The sequence below is a fragment of the Dreissena polymorpha genome, chromosome 7, assembly GCF_020536995.1.
Source record: "Dreissena polymorpha isolate Duluth1 chromosome 7, UMN_Dpol_1.0, whole genome shotgun sequence".
Lineage (NCBI taxonomy): Eukaryota > Metazoa > Mollusca > Bivalvia > Myida > Dreissenidae > Dreissena > Dreissena polymorpha.
Window position 1 is genome coordinate 35,013,868 of NC_068361.1, and position 10,050 is coordinate 35,023,917.

The window sequence follows — 10,050 nt, forward strand, 5'->3', positions numbered from 1 at the left end:
TAAATAAACATGTATTTGTCCTATAGTGCCATCCACTCTCAGATTTAGACACGTCAAGTGATTTTCTAGGACATGGTTTACATTTTATATTGCAGTGCACTAATCTTTCTTTTGAATTTATATTTTGTTTAGAAAACAACCACATATATTTAATCAAACAAGAGGGTGCTATGTCGCTCACTAATAAACTGTAAAAACTACATGCAACCTGCTATGTGTAGATTTTGCGATGTGTGTGTAATAACTACATTTTTTTCTAGGTTTTTTACTCTCTGTGGCACAGAGTAAATGTGGTCTGAGACAGTATTAGAACAAGTTAAACGTTTTTTCTGTAAACACATATGTAACACTGGCGGCTCCAGTTACATGTTTATTGAGTGGATATTATAATAAATATGAGAGCGTCGTAACTGATCTGTAACTGACCGTCCTGAAAATTTACAAATTATCAATTCGCATATTTAATAATAAGGCTACAAATTTTAGGTGATTACCATGGTAACCATACTCAATAATTATACATACATGTACACATCAAACTAATATTCTTCTTTAAAACATAATGGTGTGCTGTGTGGTGGTTCGAATCAACATATTAACATATAAATGGCATAGTAAGATAACATATTAATTCACTTAAAACCTAGGTATCCTGAAAACAACACATTGACAATAACAATAGTTTTTATACGGCGTAACTCTTGACAAAAATGCACATATTACTAACGGCGTATGAGCTACTCTCGACCTGGTCTCTCTCAGCCTTGAGGAGGTTAGCGCTGTGACTGCTGTAATATTAGTATGTCAAGGTGAAAGTGATGTGCAACAACCAATGAAAAAGTTATTGACAGCCCAAAATTTTTATCAGAAAGTAAAGAACAAAATAGGAGCGAGTTGGGTCATAAATGCCGGAAATTCACAGGGACAGATACCTTTACACAAAGATGACCATTCCTTTCAGTAAGATGTAAAAATATGTACACGATTCCCATCGATATTCGAGCCTTCAATATCGAAACATAAAACCAAGCATCATAAACCGGAACTTCTGTGTGTCGAACTAGTCACAACCGATACACCACCTTACATACAATAAATCGGTTACACAACACTAGTTGTATAGACCTGTTACACATAACAAGAGGGCCAAGATGGCCCTAGTTCGGTCACCTTTTTTTACAAGGCCTTGTTCATTGCTTAGTTGAAATTTCAGTACTCTAGAGCATATCAGAATAATCAGATTGGTTAACTCTTGAAGCGTGAGCATATGATTAATTCTGGTTGAGTACTGTCCATTTGGATGTGTTGTTTGCAATGCAAGCATTTGCAAGCAATGATAATTCTACATGCGTTTACAAGGTATTTGTAGGATTTGGACCTCGTGATCAAGATTTTGACCCCACATGACCTAATTTCAAACTTTGCCTAGATATCATCAAGAAAAATAGCCTGGTCAGGTATCATCATTATTGGACCAAAACTATGGCCTCTAGTGTGTTTACATGGTTTGTAAGATTAGACCCCATGACCGAGATTTTTTCCCCACATTACCAAACGTCAAACTTGACCTAGATATTGTCCGGACAAACATCCTGATAAAGTTTCATCATTATTGAACCAACAATCTAGCGTATGAAGTGTTTACGAGGTTTTTGTAAGATTTGACCTGGTGACCTATATTTTGATCCCTCGTAACCAAACATCATACTGTGCTTACAAAAATAAATATTATCACCAAGATTCATAAAATCTTGAACCAAATTGTGACCTCTAGAGTGTTAACAAGGATTTTGTATAATGCAATGAAAATGTTGACAATCTAAGGGCAATAATTCTGGCATTTATTATGCGATTTTGCTCATTATTTAACTTAACTGAGATCGTGTGTCATATAGCTTCTCAGCAACTTTGATAAAGAATGCTTGAGAAACGTGAATGCTAGAGTGTTTACAAACCAAATGTGGACCGACGGACGACGGGCAAAGACCGATCCTAAAACCTCACATGAGCAATCAGGTGAGCTAAAAAGTGTGTGTTTTTTTTTCATTGATCTGAGCTATTTTCCAACTTGTACGAGAAAACAATAAAACCAATGTCTTGACTAAGTTTCACGATTATCAGGCAAACAATGTGACATAAAGAGTGTTCACAAGGTGTATCTATAGTCATATAAGGAAAACTGCCCCGCCCCTTGGCGGCCATGTTTTTATACCGATCGGGACCATCTAAAATATATAAAAATTCAATGTTTTCACCAAGTTTCATGATGATTGGGCAACACATGTGACTTCTAGAGTGTTCACAATGGTTTTTTTACTATATTAATATAAGGAAAATGCACCCCCTGGCACCGATGTTTTTAAACAGACCGGAACCATTTTCTAACTCAACTCTTGTGTCTAGGACACAAATGTTCTGACCAAATTTCATGAAAATTGGGCTTAAAATGTGACTTCTAGAGTGTTCACATGTTTTCACAATATACATATGGGGAAAAAAGCACTGTACACTGTCGGCCTTTTTTTCACCGATCTTGACCATTTTCAAACTTGTTCGAGATATCAATAAAACCAATATTTTGACGAAGTTTCATGATGATTGGGCAAAACTTATGACTTCTAGAGTGTTCACAAGGTTTCTCTATAGCCAAATAAGGAAACTGCCCCGCCCACTGGCGGCCATTTTTTCAACAGACCGGAACTACTTTTGAACTCACTCAACATATCATTAAGACAAACATTTTGACAACGTTACATAAAGATTGGGCATGAAATGTGACTTCTACAGTGTAAACATGGTTTTTCTTTTTAATTCTTGTGACCTAGTGTTCTACCCAGTATGACCAAGTTTCTAACTCGATCGAGGTATCATAAGGACAAATCTTTTGACCAAGTTTCATGAAGATCAGACAAGAAATGTGGCCTCTAGAGTGTTTACAAGGTTTTTCATTAGCCAAATATGGAAAACTGCCACGTCCACTGGCGGCCATGTTTTTCAACGGACCGACCGGAAGCACTTTGGAACTTAACCAACATATTATTAAGACATACATGTTGACAAAGTTACATGAAGATTGGGCATAAAATGTGACTTCTACAGTGTTAACACGGTTTTTCTTTTTTTTTGACCTAGTGACCTAGTTTTTTACTCAGCATGAACTAGTTTCGAACTCAATCGAGGTATCATTAGGACAAATCTTCTGACCAAGCTTCATGAAGATCGGACAAGAAATGTGGCCCCTATAGTGTTTACAAGGTTTCTCTATAGCCAAATTAGGAAAACTGCCCCGCCCACTGGCGGCCATGTCTTTCAACGGACTGGAACCACTTTTGAACTCAACCAACATATCATTAAGACAATATACATAAAGATTGGGCATGAAATGTGACTTCTACAGTGTTTACAAGGTTTTTCTTTTTTTTGACCTAGTGACCTAGTTTTGACCTAGCATGTCCCAGTTTCGATCCCGATCGAGGTATCATTGGGACAGATCTTCTAACCAAGTTTCATTAAGATCGGAAACAAATGTGACCTCTAGAGTGGTTACAAACAAATGTGGACGGACGGAGGGACAGACGACGGACAAGGACCGAACACAAAAGCTCACCTGAGCAATCAGGTTATAAATTAACCCCTAGAGAGGTGCAAATTTTACCCTAGCGGCACGATATCAACAAACTTTGTAGAGGCCTACCAAACTATGTCGCGCACCAATAATGCTCAAGTTAGTCATACAGATGGGCATAGCAATCTTCCAAGGTCCCACCTTGCTACATGATCATAGGACCTCCACCATTTCCTTTTTATGCCCCCGGATCGAAAGATCGGGGGTAAATTGTTTTTGGCCTGTCTGTCTGTCTGTCATTGTGTCATTGTATGTGTGTGTCCCAAAACTTTTTCCTTGGTTAAAGTTTTGCTATAACTTTTGAAGTATTGAACATAGCAACTTGATATTTGGCATGCATGTGTATCTCATGAAGCTGCACATTTTGACTGGTGAAAGGTTAAGGTCAAAGGTCCAAAAAAAATCAAAACGGCGCATTAGGAAAAAAATGCTGGAGGAAAAATGTGAGCATGCGAGCTTCCGTGCTATTTTCACAAATAACAACTTTGCTTTTTTTTTCAAATCATAACTGGAGACTGAGTTGATCTATTAAATCTAGACCCTTGAAGTTTCAGAAAATAAGATTTTTAACATTATGTAGTATGTAATTCTACACAAATGATGTGACCCCAAGGCGTCGTTAGTTTTTTCACAGGCAAAAGATTTGAACAAACATAAAATAACTATACTATTTTACACACCATATTTCAAACCCCAGACCTTAATTAATACATCTGAGCTTTGAAATTTCATGACGAGAATTTTCCCAAATTCAGGATTGTCTGCGCTTTTTCCCCAATTGGCGTGATACTTGTACTTATCCCAATGAATCTTTTATCACAGGTCAGTTCGTCACTCTGTGTGGACAGGTAAATCCAAGATAACATTATTTACAGTGTAATATACGTGGATTTCTCATACAAGGCTCCAGAGATGTTTGTTTTCTTTATTTTTTCTTTATGTTTTCATATTTTTTATTGTTTTACAATTACTGTTATCCCATAACAATATTATTATGTATTTTTATTTTATGAATGTTAAATGTGGATTTTTTATGTAAAAGTATGATTTAAGATGAAACTGTATGATCAAGGAAAAATATTAAAACTCATTTATATTAGAAACGGAATGGAAATCAGGCTGAGCCCAGGATCAAAGTTAAAACAATATGCCAAATATCCTACTTTCAATATCCATGTCATTTCCTGTTTTGAAGAATGTATACATTTATCATTTCAGTAGTGATTCGGAACTGACCAACACAGTGAATAATTATTTAATACTAATGTACAAATGTCAGTAAAAGGTTGCTAGTAAAGTATTAAATACTATATGTCAGAGTGACACACACCTTCCCCCCCTCTAATACAAAATTAGAATAACGAGAGAGTAGTCCGATGAAGCCTTTAGCAACCTACACATGAATGCCTCAGTGATAAATTGAATTGCTCTCAAAATTTATTACAATTTGCCATGTTTTGTATCTCTACGCAAGTGTCGGATTCTAATTGTTTCCATCTCATATTAAAGCAAACTATAATAAATAAAATCTCGAGAAATAGATACGAAAACCACGTCTGAATGGGTTGTTTACATAAGTATCCGAATCAATTTTATCAGAATTGAAAACAAATAAAATAAACAGCCGTTGAAACTGTTAACGCGACATGCCTTAAAGTTCGTAACACAAACAACATATATTGGCATCTTACCTGCTTAAATGTTCTTTCAACTTGTAGAGATTGGATGTGGGGTCTTTCGTTGATTTTGCTTGTTGCATCATGACATATACGACTAATGTTAGAGAACGAAAATATCTAAAGTACTTGATTGAAATGTGTTGAAATATATGTGATAATGTTGCGTGATTATTACACACCATGCGGTAACGAAACGCTATAAATATCAATACAATTCCGAGTTTGACTGCCGTATTTGTAAGACAAGTGATAAGATAACTTAGGTTAGTGTTTAGATTTTTTGCTTCAAGTTCTTATTTATATCTCCAGCCAAGTTATTCCATTCAATGCTAGGTAGTCTTGTAACTATGGTCACCAGAGAGCTTTATACGTTCCCAGATACGGTTTCAAGAAGTTCAAATGATTGCACTTACAGCTGGGAAGAATCACCAAGCGGAATGGCATTGTTCCGTAGGTGGATGGTTTTCACTACTTATTCTGAACAGGGTCGGATAGGGGAACCTCTGCGGGCGGCTCTGCGAATCCAGAGAGCATCGTCATCCATCAATCCAGACGTCCTCTTCCGCCGACTTCGCTGACTCCCAGAACTTGGAAGAATCGCCGAGCGGAACGGTAATTGTCCGTGGGTGGATGAAGAAGATGGGATCAGCGGGGCTGCGGAGTAGGCAGCGTAGAAGACGGCCGGGGGGGGCCATGGAGCAGCGATGCAGACATGGACTTGTAGGATGTGGTCCAGTTTGTTGTCTATAAATTGTGTCCGAGTCATTATTGAATTAACCCAGATGTATGTTAACTATTATCGATCAAAAGTTTTGTTTGCATGCACAAATGTCGGCGAGTGACGCGTTGCATCTACAGCAACAACAAGAAAGTTGTCACGAAACCTGCAGTTTGACTTTCTTAATTGCAGTGAGTTACTAAGCAGGCCAATGTGTTATTATAACGATTCGTCGAAACAAACGTTACGTCAAGTGCGAGCTAGGTACGAGTGCACTGTCGATGGTGTCCTTATCCCTTGTGGAATGTCACGACAATTATGACATTGCAATGATAACTCAGTGTTCCACTAGCAACTGATAACATGATAGTAGAGAATGTTCATATTCATAGACTCATGGGCAACATTTGGAAGTAAACGTTCCAACAATAGACACATCTTTGCAATTACAAATCTAAATAGCTGACAAATGAAGCTAGAATTCAAAATTTGTCCAAACTTCCGTGAGTCAAGTAATTTAATAAATTAGGTAGGAGTTCAGGGAAGTCTGCTTCCTGACATTATGTAGCTACAGTCACTGCTACGGGACGAAAATGTATTAACAAGTTATTTTACAACTGTTAAAACATTTGCCCTTATACAACTAAACATTTAATAGACTGACCTATTTTTATTTCTCATTATGGACCTCAATTTATGTATAAAACGAAATTCCTTTTCGGTGTCTATTATCGTATCGTGACAACGATACCCACCGACTGATAAAATAAATTAATAGAAATTAGGATTGAAGATTTATTTCCAAATACATCGGTGCAGAAATGCCAATGATTAAACAAAAGTATACAAAAGACGTCTACACATATCAAAGTCAAGGTCATAATAGAACATACATATTGTTACACAATGTTATGAAGTACAATACATTTTCTATAAAAATACAGAGACATCTGAACAAGTGAAATGTTTTACAATCCGATAATATAGCATTTGTTATATAATACGTAGTACAGAATAATAAATGTACTGAGGAAAATATAACATAATGTAGATGTTTATTCAGAAAAAGAGGCAATATGCCCATCATTCCGCATGTAACACATGACAAAGAAATAAATAACCGCTTTATGGTGATATATGTTGCATCATGTTAGATATCTGTTAGATATATGCTGATACATCTGCATGTAGTTTTGATTGTGAAAATACAATAAAAGATAAATAGATTAATAAACGTTTGGTAGGAATGGAAGAAAAAAATATAAAAATATTAATATAACGTGTATTTGTCTAATACCAGAGTTATTGGGTCATTTCGGAGAAAAATGTAAGTTCTAGTCTGATGAAATGTAACTAGAGTTTATATATTTAAAAGTGTAAATTTAGATATGAACGTTATATTTAGTATATATATGAAACACAAAGGTGAGTTAACACAAAATGGATATTAGATCTAAGTAGCCTTTTTTTTTGGGGGGGGGGGAGGGGGGGGTTGAAATTGTATATTCCTTATTAGAAAGCCAAAAATATAGAAAAACTCACGTAGGCATGCCATAGTGTTTGATTTCAGGTACAAGTACATATCAGGTGCATTTATCAGTAAAAGTTATTTACATATATATTTACAAACATGTTTAACAGATTACAAAATAACATGTGTTATATACACACACACACGCATATATATATGTATACAAATATTTGGTATCATATAACATTTTTGCAACCTTGGTAATGTAATTGGTGCATGTGTATTTTGCGATTGATGTTGGTGTTGTGTAGCCTTTCATATTCAAGCTCATAACAATATTACTATCAGATATATTAACGCGTGCTTCCGTTACACAATCGATGTATAAGTGGAGCAATGTGTCTGGAAATAATCGGAATAACTACCGTTGTGGATACAATTAAAGGGATTTTATCATGGTAAGTCAACGTTGTAAGTGTGGTACAGTTTTACAAGCTTGACAACCTAACCCGAAATCAAAACGTTAGGTTGAGGCGCATGTGTAAAGTTGACCAACTTTTATTTAATAAGTGTGTAAGTCTGCTCATGACTCATGTTAGTCAAGTAATCTAATTTAAGGAATAAGGTTACTACACATGATAGAACTATATGTATATATTAATGATACAATTGAGTGGCTTGATATGTGATGGTCAATTCATCATCCTAACAATTTTTGAAGATTTAAAAGACACACATTTAGACAATTAGAGCACACATTTATCGATTGTTATTTGTTATGTGGTAAACAAATGCATTGTATTTGCGTTCACAAATAAGTAAACCTTACAAGTTATGCACATTTTGTAAGTTTTAGTAACAACATAGAATAAAATAGCATGTTATATGATGGACAACTGTTATATACTTAGATACATACATGTACACGTACATAATAATGAGCAATATACATATACTGGCTTACATGTTAATAAAATATGATGTTTTCTAATGACGTTTATTTGATTCTTATGTCTGCAATACACCTTATAAACATAATTGTGTGTTATGTTGTATCTATTTGTAATGCCAGTGTATTTTTGTCTATTTCAGGTACCACTACTGTTTCTTGACACACATTGTTTTTCTACTAATTTGGTTAAAAAATATTGGTGTGTGTTTTTATCGGTGTTGTAATAAGAGGCTGAGACAACATAGAAAAGATGGATAGCCATTTTACACATTGACAGGTTTGACTGGCTCGCATGGTTGTGAGTATGATTATATATATATATATATATATATTTAGTTAGCATGATATGTGTTAAAGTACTGGAATAAGTATGTAATAAAATATAGAACAACCAAAACATCTACTGTAGAAGACATACTGAACACACAGGAGAATGTTGTACAGATCATTCACAATACGATCCGTATTTAAATACATTCTGTTTCATAACATTCAAATGTCTAAGCAGATACTGTCATGGGAATATGTATTTGGCGCGTGATTATAAATGTATTGTAGACAGTTCATCAGCCTTAAATGTATGCTATTATAGCTTAGCATTACCTCTTAAACTAGAGCTGCTACAAGACATCACGCTCAACTATTTTTCCTCCTCGATAGCATAATTAATATTTTTTGCCAGTCACTTGATATAATGACCAACAAGGCATTTTAGATTTTGAATATCAGTTTGAGTTCTACAGTAAATACATATAAAGTTGAAATGTATCAATTATAACCCGAAATGGCCATGCCGGTAACTAGGTATCATTATTTTTAACAATCAATAAAGGTTAAATTAATGAACGTTGAAAACAAGGTCTACATCTAAGCTACCTAAGCACTACATTACAGCGCAATATTTCATTCCAATTAAATTTACTTCACGGAAACATTTTTCTATTTTAGTAATAATGGACCCAACTGGTCCAAAGTAATCAGATTCTAGATATGTACCTAAAAGCACATCTTAAGCACATTACTTCCATTCAAACTAAAGTTATTGGGCGGAATACCTTGTTCTGTTATAAGTAAGATTAATATATTTACCCAACTGTCTCCATTGCATTCTCTCGCCGTATAAGCCGGTAAGCTACCAACACATTGTCAGCGCCATATTTCTATCGTAACTGAAGTTGACCTTTACCCAAATGCAAAAGGAGTCGTTGGACGCAAACGTTTTCCTAAATTCTATGGTAAAACGGAAAAAAAAGGAAAATTATTCTGCTAAATTGCAGGTCAGAGTTATGGATTTAGTCTGTAACGACCCAGTAAGATCCAAAATACATTTGAGGTGTTAAAATTGAATACAATGTTGTTAAAGTAATTATAGATACATGTACTTTTTTCGTGCAGACTTTATCCTAAATTTGAAATGACACGCCAATCTCTAGAAAACACCATGATGGGATAAGTTTCAATTGTGTTCGATTTTGTTGGGTGAAGGTAACATTATGTTGAATTTACAGGGCATAATGTTGGGTCAAGTTGACATTATGTCTTTTTATCCCAGCAAAAGGCAGTGTTGGCGGTCCATGATATAGAGACGTTGCACGTTAACATTAT